This window comes from Globicephala melas, chromosome 1 (assembly GCF_963455315.2).
Source record: "Globicephala melas chromosome 1, mGloMel1.2, whole genome shotgun sequence".
In the NCBI taxonomy this organism is placed as follows: Eukaryota; Metazoa; Chordata; class Mammalia; order Artiodactyla; family Delphinidae; genus Globicephala; species Globicephala melas.
Window position 1 is genome coordinate 43581646 of NC_083314.1, and position 12271 is coordinate 43593916.

The window sequence follows — 12271 nt, forward strand, 5'->3', positions numbered from 1 at the left end:
ATTCTCTGCTTATTTGCCTAGAGGAAAAAGCATGTGCTGGATAAATAAATGTACCACAAATATCAAGGCATGTGTTTGGTTGTTCCAATAAAGAGACTGTATCTTTTTTTTTTTAATTTTTTTTATACAGCACGTTCTTATTAGTTATCTATTTTATACATATTAGTGTATATATGTCAATCCCAATCTCCCAATTCATCCTACCACCACCACCACCCTGCCACTTTCCCCCCTTGGTGTCCATACGTTTGTTCTCTGCATCTGTGTCTCTATTTCTGCTCTGCAAACCAGTTCATCTGTACCATTTTTCTAGATTTCACATATATGTGCTAAGATACGATATTTGTTTTTCCCTTTCAGACTTACTTAACTCTGTATGACAGTCTCTAGGTCCATCCACATCTCTACAAATGACCCAGTTTCATTCCTTTTTATGGCTGAGTAATATTCCATTTATATATGTACCACATCTTCTTTATCCATTCATCTTTCGATGGGCATTTAGGTTGCTTCCATGACCTCGCTATTGTAAATAGTGCTGCAGTGAACATTGGGGTGCACGTGTCTTTTTGAATTATGGTTTTCTCTGGGTATATGCCCAGTAGTGGGATTGTTGGGTTATATGGTCCTAGTTCTACACTTTTATGATCTGCTCCACTGCTTGCCACACAAGTCCCTAGATCCACATGAGCCTAAAGTTGAAGGTCATCCATTATCTTCCCCATACCAAACCTTAACTAATATTTTATTAATCATCAGTTTGACCCCTCTGCTTTAGCCAACAACATTTAATTGTCATCCTTCAACCAAATTTACTGATGTTTGTCCTTACCTAGATTTAGCTATAGGATAAGAATTTATTTTCATCATCACCTTCAGGTTCTGGTTAGAAACTACTCTCAAAGTCTTTTCTAATCATCTTCAAATGAGAGTACCCTGTAATCATGTCCTTTATTAGTTTTTTCAAGCTGTACCATACTGTAATTTTTAGTATTGATTTTAATTTTTTTATCTCTAACCATATGCATTTATTTTTCCGTTGCTACACTGCAAGAGTTTTATACTAATTATTATTATCTCTCTTTTTTTTCAATCCTTACATTCATTTCCATCACAGTTTTACGATTTCTCCTTAGGAGACAAAAAGTAGACTTTCAAATGAAATAGGATCCCAATTATTACTGATATTATACAATTTTGTTTGTTGTTGTGACTATTCAGAGTGGCCAAATATCATGAAGTCCCAAATCTCTTCACGCAATCATTTTTTTTTTAACATCATTATTGGAGTATAATTGCTTTACAATGGTGTGTTAGTTTCTGCTTTATAACAAAGGGAATCAGCTATACATATACATATATCCCCATATCTCCTCCCTCTTGCGTCTCCCTCCCACCCTCCCTATCCCACCCCTCTAGGTGGTCACAAAGCACCAAGTTGATCTCCCTATGCTATGTGGCTGCTTCCCACTAGCTATTTTACATTTGGTAGTATATATAAGTTCATGCCACTCTCTCACTTCGTCCCAGCTTACCCTTCCCCTTCCCTGTGTCCTTAAGTCCATTCTCTACGTCTGTGTTTTTATTCCTGTCCTGCCCCTAGGTTCTTCATAACCATTTTTTCTTTTAGATTCCATATATATGTACTAGCATACGGTATTTGTTTTTCTGTTTCTGACTTACTTCACTCTGTATGACAGACTCTATGTCCATCCGCCTCACTATAAATAACTCAATTTCGTTTCTTTTTATGGCTGAGTAATATTCCATTGTATATATGTGCCACATCTTCTTTATTCATTTATCTGTAGATGGACACTTAGGTTGCTTCCATGTCCTGGCTATTGTAAATAGAGCTGCAATGAACATTTTGGTACATGACTCTTTTTGAATTACGGTTTTCTCAGGGTATATGCCCAGTAGTGGGATTGCTGGGTCTATTTGTAGTTTTTTAAGGAACCTCCATACTGTTCTCCATAGTGGCTGTATCAATTTACATTCCCACCAAAGAGAAAATTCTCTAGTAATGAACTATAGAAATGATCCTTGAAAGTATAGTCTTTCAATCATTTTTTTAATGTATCACCACAACTCTTTCTCTTCTCCTTACCCACCAGGACAGTGAGCTCCTTGAGGACAGAAAGCCAGTCCTGTTCATCTATGAAGTCCTAATAGCTAGCACATAGCTTGGCATATAGTAGGTGTTCAGGAAAACCTCACTGAAGACCAAAATAATCATATTTCCAAAGGTTCTTGTGGAGCACAGCTTAGAACTTTCACTTCAACAACAGCTTAGACTGTGACCCTGAAGTACTGGTTCAACTGCTTTGGCTTTCATAGAATTGTCAGAGTTGGACTGTACTTACTCAGTGGGTCAGTTCTATATAAATGTGCTTGTGGGTCCCATGCTTCAGCAGCAAAATATCAAGAGTTCACCATTCTTCTGAACTTTTTTCTACTTGTTATTACAGAAAGTCCATTCTTTCCTCAATGGGAAGAAAATCAAATTTATATTTTAGGTGCTTTTTCAGCATATCTTGTTTATAGCTTTGCAATTTATTTTCCTATATTGTGTAGAAGGCAAAAAAGTCCCCCAGACTTAGAAGAATCAGTGGTATGTTTGTGACAAAGAGAAGTGGTAAAAAGTAACGTGTTACTGCACAGGACCCCAAATCAGCCAGGACATAGTTACAGAGGAAACAAAGGAGGGACTCACTTCAATCATAGTAAGAGGCAGAAGATGAGAACTAGGTAAGGCTCAAAGTCAGAGAGAGATTAGTAACAGCTTTTACTTGAGGCTGAGCCAACAAACTATTAACTTAGGGCTTATTATGTTTTACTTGATTTGGTTCCAGAGTCTGAAGCAGAGCTGAGCAATGCCCATAGCAGGTCCAACTATAAAGGTTGGAGGAAGGCAGTGAAACAGGGACAGGCAGGACATTAACCTCTTGGGTGCATCCTCTGGTTTCATCATACTCATTTGATCCCTCTGTTTATGAGGTTCATTTTCTCTATTTCTCTCTTGCCACATAATACACATTTATGGTGCTATATTCCTTTTCTTACCAGCCTATTCTTAACCTTGAACATTCTCATTGGATCAGAATTTAATTTTAGTTATAGTATATGGTAACTAAAGACAGTATTTTGTTATTAGAAATTTAAGAGCATTTCTTATAATTCTGAAAGCACTGAAAATGTATTCACCTAACACTGGTTTCCATATAGTGCCATAGTCCTTCATATAAGCTGCCAATCATTCAGTTGATTGAATATTAAGAGTTTAACTATATATAATCTCTTTACATTATTTTATGTAAGAGGTAAGCTACTGTCCCAGAATTTAGCTAAACTGATATTGTATTATAGTTTTACTTTTCATGTTGATTCATACCCAAGTCTCCTCTTTTTTGGTCCATTCTTTCCCTGTAGAATTTTGACCTCATTCTCCCTTGAGAAGCTATAAATTATTTATCTTGGAATCTTTTTAAAATTCTTGTGGCTCATAAGATTTCAGTAGTAAGACTATTTTCGTCACTGTGAGACAGTCCCTCAATGAAAGCAGTGTAATCTTCACATTGCTAGCCTCCCAACCTGTATTTTTTCTCTTAACAAAACAAAAATGTATTTGTGGATTACCACAGCCCTCTTAATTCTCTTGTTGGTAAAAATTTATTTGTACATTCAACAAGCCTTATTCAAATCTTTATTATATACTAGTAACCAAGGGGGAATTCCGAAGTAAAGAATAACTCAACACTTCCCTTCCAAAAGCTTATAATCTAATTGGGGGTATAAAAATACATACATGCATGAAACAAAAACAATAATAACAACGACAATAATAATAGCATAACAATAACATTCTTATGGAGCTTTACCATTTTTAAGGAACATTCTCTTATTCAATCCTACAATGATCCCATGAGATGGATGATATTTACATGCCCATTTTACACCTGAGGACCCCAAATACATAAAGCTAATACGACGTGTCAAAATTCCCTTAGCCCAAACTGGAGTTTGAAATTGGTCTTCTAACTCCAAATCCTATTGCTTATCATACTATCTTTCAACAATTAAAAAATATATATACAGTATTCTCTGCCTCAGGTCACCCATATTACCCATATTTCATAGCATTGAGGCACTCTAATCATTTTATTTACTGATATTTTTGTTTATAAATGCTATTAGAAAGGGAAGAGTATTTCAAAAAAGAGGTGGGACTTGAACTTTGGATAAGGAGTGAGAATGGGACCTGTAACTAGAAGAGGAAGAGGACATTTCTATGTCCAGGGTAACACATGTAAAGGTCTAGTTTCAATAATAGGCATATCTTATGCAGGACGGTAGGAAAGCTTCCTTACCTGAAGTAAAGGGCTCATGATGAGCTGTCAAGAAAGATGTTTTGAACATATAGCCTGGGGACAAATAATTGTGTTCAATGTCCCTGCATGTTGGGCTGAGGAACTTTATTTTATGGGAAATGGCGAGCCTCCAGAAGGTTTTATGCTCAGAAGTGGAAAGATCAAATCACTGTTTTAGATTTTTAATGTACCCAGAAGCAGAGTGATCAGCTAGGAAGCGGCTATAGAAATCCAGGCATTGGGTGATGACCACCCAACTAGGGGAGGGCACTGGGAATAGAGAAGAAAGGAACAAATGTGAAGCAACTTTAGAAAGAAGTGACAATACAATTTGGCAGGTGATTAGAAATAAAGTAGAAAAAAAGAGTCAAAGACTGCATGAGATTTCAAGCCTGGGTAAAGGCACTGATTAGAACAAAGAAAGACCACAGTGAAGTTACTCTGGTTTGTAGAGTATGGGGGAAATCTAAGAAATTACCATTATGAAGCCAGAGGTAATGGACACGGTCTCAAACACATTTAAAAAATAAATTTTTACTTACGAAGATCCATATCTCTCCATGTTAAAAGATAAGAATATCACCACTGGGGTAATTCCCTGGCAGTCCAGTGGTTAGGACTCTGAGCTTCCACTGCAGGGGACACAGGTTCAATCCCTGGTCAGGGTTAAGATCCTGCATGCCCTTTGGCGCAGCCAAAAAAGAAAGAAAGAAAATGAATATCACCATTGGGCACTTTTTAAGATTATAACTACCCTCATATTTACAGAAACAGTAAACAGTAGCTTGACAACTTTCCAGTTGAAACGAAATCATAAATATCCTCCCCAAAACATTTTATTCATTAATCAGTATATACCTTTAATCACAACAAATTGTCCCTTTCTCCTTATTTCAAAGCAAGCAATTTCTAGAATCATGTCTGATGACCATATTTTTGCCCTATTCCCGTTCATTTTATGCAGACAATTTCAGTTCTCATCCTATCTTCTAGACTCCTAGCCTGAAGAGATAATATGGTGTGAAGGAGCCACACAATAGACACCAGTGATTCTTAACCTTCGTGGTCTCAGGATCCCTGTATACTCTTCAAAATTATTGAGGACCCAAGAAAGCTTTTGATTATATGGCTTATAGCTACTGATATCTACTGCATTTGCCATGGAAACAGAAATGTTTAAAACAATTACCTACATATTCATTTTAAAATAATAATAGGTTCATTATATGTCAACACAAGTATATATTTTAATGAAAAATAACATTCTTCAACCAAAAATAATATAATGGGAAGAGTGGCATTATTGGACATTTTTGCAAATTCCTTTAATGTCTGGCTGAAGAGGGGATATCTAGATTTTCATATTGTCTCTATAGTCTATTGTAATATTGCTTCAGTTAAAGTATATGAAGAAAATCCGGGCGGAAGAGTAAGACGCGGAGGTCACCTTCCTCCCCACAGATACACCAGAAATACATCTACACGGGGAACAACTCCTACAGAACACCTACTGAACGCTGGCAGAAGACTTAAGACCTCCCAAAAGGCAAGAAACTCCCCACGTACCTGGGTAGGAAAAAAGAAAAAACAGAGACAAAAGGACAGGGACGGGACCTGCACCTCTGGGAGGGAGCCGTGAAGGAGAAAAGCTTTCCACACACTAGGAAGGCCCTTCGCGGGTGGAGACTGCGGGTGGCAAAGTGGGAAAGCTTCGGAGCCGCAGAGGAGAGCACGGTAACAGGGGTGCGGAGGGCAAAGCGGTAAGATTCCCGCACAGAGGATCAGGGCCGACCGGCACTCACCAGCCTGAGAGGCTTGTCTGCTCACCCGCAGGGGCGGGCGGGGCTGGGAGTTGAGGCTCGGCCTTCGGTTGGAGCGCCGGGAGAGGACTGGGGTTGGCAGCGTGAACACAGCCTGCAGGGGGTTAGTGCACCACGGCTAGCCGTGAGGGAGTCCAGGATAAAGTCTGGACCTGCCGAAGAGGCAAGAGACTTTTTCTTACCTCTTTGTTTCCTGGTGCGCGAGAGGAGGGTCGAGCGCTGCTTAAAGGAGCTCCAGAGACGGGCGTGAGCCGCGGCTAAAAGCACAGACCCGAGAGATGGGCATAAGACGCTGAGGCTGTTGCTGCCGCCACCAAGAAGCCCATGTGTGAGCACAGGTCACTATCCACACCCCCCTTCCGGGGAGCCTGTGCAGCCCGCCACTGCCAGAGTCCTGAGATCCAGAGACAACTTCCCCGGAAGAACGCACGGCGCGCCTCAGGCTGGTGCAACGTCACACCGGCGTCTGCCGCCGCAGGCCCGCCCCGGACTCCGTGCCCCTCCCACCCCCGGCCTGAGTGAGCCAGAGCTCCCCAATCAGCGGCTCCTTTAACCCCGTCCTGGCTGAGCGAGGAACAGACGCCCTCCTGCGACCGACACGCAGAGGCGGGGCCAAATCCAAAGCTGAGCCCCTGGGAGCTGTGAGAACAAAGAAGAGAAAGGGAAATCTCTCCCAGCAGCTTCAGAAGCAGCGGATTAAAGCTCCACAATCAACTTGATGTACCCTGCATCTGTGGAATACATGAATAGACAACGAATTGAGGAGGTGGACTTTGAGGGCAAGATTTATGATTTTTTCCCCTTTTCCTCTTATTGTGAGTGTGTATGTATATGCTTCTGTGTGAGATTTTGTCTGTATAGCTTTGCTTCCACCATTTGTGCTAGGGTTCTATCTGTCCGGTTTTTTTTTTAAATTTTTTTCTCAATAATTATTATTTTTATTGTAATAACTATATATTTTATCTTACTTAATTTTCTTTTACTTTATCTTCTTTCTTTCTTTCTTTTTTCTTTCCTTCCCTCCTTCCTTCCTTCCTTTCTCCCTCCCTCCCTCCCTCCCTCCTTTCTTTCTTTCTTTCTTTCTTTCTTTCCTTCTACTTCTACTAATTCTTTCTTTCTGCTTTTTCTCCATTTTATTCTGAGCCGTGTGGATGAAAGCCTCTTGGTGCTGCAGCCAGGAGTCACTGCTGTGCCTCTGAGGTGGGAGAGCCAACTTTAGGACACTGGTCCACAAGAGACCTCCCAGCTCCACATAATATCAAATGGTGAAAATCTCCCAGAGATCTCCATCTCAACACCAGCACCCAGCTTCACTCAACGACCAGCAAGCTATAGTGCTGGACATCCTATGCCAAACAACTAGCAAGACAGGAACACAACCCCATCCATTATCAGAGAGGCTGCCTAAAATCATAATAAGTCCACAGACACCCCAAAACACACCACCAGACGTGGACCTGCCCACCAGAAAGAAAAGATGCAGCCTCATCCACCAGAACAGAGGCACTAGTCCCCTCCACAACCCACTGAACAAACCTTAGCTACTGGGGACAGACACCAAAAACAACAGGAACTACGAACCTGCAGCCTGCAAAAAGGAGACCCCAAACACAGTAAGATAAGCAAAATGAGAAGACAGAAAGACACACAGCAGATGAAGGAGCAAGATAAAAACCCACTAGACCAAATAAATGAAGAGGAAATAGGCAGTCTACCTGAAAAAGAATTCAGAATAATGATCGTAAAGATGATCCAAAATCTTGGAAATAGAATAGACAAAATGCAAGAAACATTTAACAAGGACCTAGAAGAACTAAAGATGAAACAAGCAATGATGAACAACACAATAAATGAAATTAAAAATACTCTAGATGGGATCAACAGCAGAATAACTGAGGCAGAAGAACAGATAAGTGACCTGGAAGATAAAATAGTGGAAATAACTACTGCAGAGCAGAATAAAGAAAACAGAATGAAAAGAACTGAGGACAGTCCCAGGCATTAAACGCACCAACATTCGAATTATAGGGGTTCCAGAAGAAGAAGAGAAAAAGAAAGGGACTGAGAAAATATTTGAAGAGATTATAGTTGAAAACTTCCCTAATATGAGAAAGGAAATAGTTAATCGAGTCCAGGAAGCACAGAGAGTCCCATATAGGGTAAATCCAAAGAGAAATATACCACACATATTAATCAAACTGTGAAAAATTAAATACAAAGAAAACATATTAAAAGCAGCAAGGGAAAAACAAATAACACACAAGGGAATCCCCATAAGGTTAACCAATGATCTTTCAGCAGAAACTCTGCAAGCCAGAAGGGAGTGGCAGGACATATTTAAAGTGATGAAGGAGAAAAACCTGCAACCAAGATTACTCTACCCAGCAAGGATCTCATTCAGATTTGATGGAGAAATTAAAACTTTTAGAGACAAGCAAAAGCTGAGAGAGTTCAGCACCACCAAACCGGCTTTACAACAACTGCTAAAGGAACTTCTCTAGGAAACAAACACAGGAGAAGGAAAACACCTACAATAACGAACACAAAACAATTAAGAAAATGGGAATAGGAACATACATATCGATAATTACCTTAAGGGTAAATGGACTAAATGCTCCCAAAAAAAGACATAGATTGGCTGAATGGATACAAAAACAAGACCCATATATTTGCTGTCTACAAGAGACCCACTTCAACCCTAGAGACACATACAGACTGAAAATAAGGGGATAGAAAAAGATATTTCATGCAAATGGAAACCAAAAGAAAGCTGGAGTAGCAATTCTCGTATCAGACAAAATAGACTTTAAAATAAAGACTATTATAAGAGACAAAGAAGGACACTACATAATGATCAAGGGATCGATCCAAGAAGAAGATATAACAATTGTAAATATTTATGCACCCAACATAGGAGCACCTCAATACATGAGGCAAATACTGACAGCCAAAAAGGGGAAATCGACAGTAACACATTCATAGTAGGGGACTTTAACACCCCACTTTCACCAATGCACAGATCATCCAAAATGAAAATAAATAAGGAAACACAAGCTTTACATGATACATTAAACAAGATGGACTTAATTGATATTTATAGGACATTCCATCCAAAAACAACAGAATACACATTTTTCTCAAGTGCTCATGGAACGTTCTCCAGGATAGATCATATCTTGGGTCACAAGTCAAGCCTTGGTAAATTTAAGAAAATTGAAATTGTTTCAAGTATCTTTTCCGACCACAACGCTTTGAGACTAGATATCAATTACAGGAAATATCTGTAAAAACTAAAACACATGGAGGCTAAACAATACACTACTTAATAACGAAGTGATCACTGAAAAATCAAAGAGGAAATAAAAAAATACCTAGAAACAGATGACAATGGAGACACGACAAACCAAAATCTATGGGATGTAGCAAAAGCAGTTCTAAGAGGGAAGTTTATGGCAATACAATCTGACCTCAAGAAAGAGGAAACATCTCGAATAAACAACCTAACCTTGCACCTAAAGCAATTAGAGAAAGAAGAACAAAAAAACCCCAAAGTTAGCAGAAGGAAAGAAATCATAAAAATCAGATCAGAAATAAATGAAAAAGAAATGAAGGAAACAATAGCAAAGATCAATAAAACTAAAAGGTGGTTCTTTGAGAAGATAACAAATTTGATAAACCATTAGCCAGACTCATCAAGGAAAAAAAAGGAGAAGATTCAAATCAATAGAATTAGAAATGAAAAAGGAGAAGTAACAACTGACACTGCAGAAATACAAAAGGTCATGAGAGATTACTACAAGCAACTCTATGTCAATAAAATGGACAACCTGGAAGAAATGGGCAAATTCTTAGAAATGCACAGCCTGCCAAGACTGAACCAGGAAGAAATAGAAAATATGAACACACAAATCACAAGCACTGAAATTGAAACGGTGATTACAAATCTTCCAACAGGGCTTCTCTGGTGGTGCAGTGGTTGAGAGTCCACCTGCCAATGAGGGGACACAGGTTCGTGCCCCGGTCCGGGAAGATCCCACATGTCGCCGAGCGGCTGGGCCCGTGAGCCATGGCCACTGAGCCTGCGCGTCCGGAGCCTGTGCTCCACAGTGGGAGAGGCCACAACAGTGAGAGGCCTGCATACTGCAAAAAAAAAAAAAAAAATCTTCCAACAAACAAAAGCCCAGGACCAGATGGCTTCACAGGCGAATTCTATCAAACATTTAGAGAAGAGCGCACACCTATCCTTCTCAAACTCTTCCAAAATATAGCAGAGGGAGGAACACTCCCAAACTCATTCTACGAGGCCACCATCACCTTGATACCAAAACCAGCCAAGGATGTCACAAAGAAAGAAAACTACAGGCAATATCACTGATGAACAAAGATGCAAAATCCTCAAAAAAATATTAGCAAACAGAACCCAACAGCACATTAAAAGGATCATACCCCATGATCAAGTGGGGTTTATTCCAGGAATGCAAGGATTCTTCAATATATGCAAAACAATCAACGTGATAAACCATATTAACAAATTGAAGGAGAAAAACCATATGACCATCTCAATAGATGCAGAGAAAGCTTTCAACAAATTTCAACACCCATTTATGATAAAAAACCCTGCAGAAAGTAGGCATAGAGGGAACTTTCCTCAACATAATAAAGGCCATACATGACAAACCCACAGCCAACATCATCCTCAATGGTGAAAAACTGAAAGCATTTCCACTAAGATCAGGAACAAGACAAGGTTGCCCACTCTCACCACTCTTATTCAACATAGTTTTGGAAGTTTTAGCCACAGCAATCAGAGAAGAAAAGGAAATAAAAGGAATCCAAATCGGAAAAGAAGTAAAGCTGTCACTGTTTGCAGGTGACATGATACTATACCTAGAGAATCCTAAAGATGCTACCAGAAAACTACTAGAGCTAATCAATGAATTTGGTAAAGTAGCAGGATACAAAATTAATTCACAGAAATCTCTTGCATTCCTATACACTAATGATGAAAAATCTGAAAGTGAAATCAAGAAAACACTCCCATTTACCATTGCAACAAAAAGAATAAAATATCTAGGAATAAACCTACCTAAGGAGACAAAAGACCTGTATGCAGAAAATTATAAGACACTGATGAAAGAAATTAAAGATGATACAAATAGATGGAGAGATATACCATGTTCTTGGATTGGAAGAATCAACATTGTGAAAATGACTCTACTACCCAAAGCAATCTACAGATTCAATGCAATCCCTATCAAACTACCAATGGCATTTTTCACAGAACTAGAACAAAAAATTTCACAGTTTGTATGGAAACACAAAAGACCCCGAATAGCCAAAGCAATCTTGAGAATAAAAACAGAGCTGGAGGAATCAGGCTCCCTGACTTTAGACTATACTACAGAGCTACAGTAACCAAGACACTATGGTACTGCCACAAAACAGAAAGATAGATCAATGGAACAGGATAGAAAGCCCAGAGATAAACCCACGCACATATGGTCACCTTATCTTTGATAAAGGAGGCAGGAATGTACAGTGGAGAAAGGACAGCCTCTTCAATAAGTGGTGCTGGGAAAACTGGACAGGTACATGTAAAAGTATGAGATTAGATCACTCCCTAACACCATACACAAAAATAAACTCAAAATAGATTAAAGACCTAAATGTAAGGCCAGAAACTATCAAACTCTTAGAGGAAAACATAGGCAGAACACTCTATGACATAAATCACAGCAAGATCCTTTTTGATCCACCTCCTAGAGAAATGGAAATAAAAACAAAAATAAACAAATGAGACCTAATGAAACTTCAAAGCTTTTGCACAGCAAAGGAAACCATAAACAAGACCAGAAGACAACCCTCAGACTGGGAGAATATATTTGCAAATGAAGCAAGTGACAAAGGATTAATCTCCAAAATTTATAAGAAGCTCATGCAGCTCAATAACAAAAAAACAAACAACCCAATCCAAAAATGGGCAGAAGACCTAAATAGACATTTCTCCAAAGAAGATAAACAGACTGCCAACAAACACATGAAGGAATGCTCAACTTCATTAATCATTAGAGAAATGCAAAT

The 12271-nt window shown here is 39.2% G+C and overlaps 1 pseudogene; it reads right to left on the reverse strand.

The window, feature by feature from the left end:
* Nucleotides 1-1958: 1958 nt before the first annotated feature.
* LOC115861891 (small nucleolar RNA U3) lies at nucleotides 1959-2062 on the reverse strand (annotated as a pseudogene).
* Between the last annotated feature and the right edge of the window lie 10209 nt (nucleotides 2063-12271).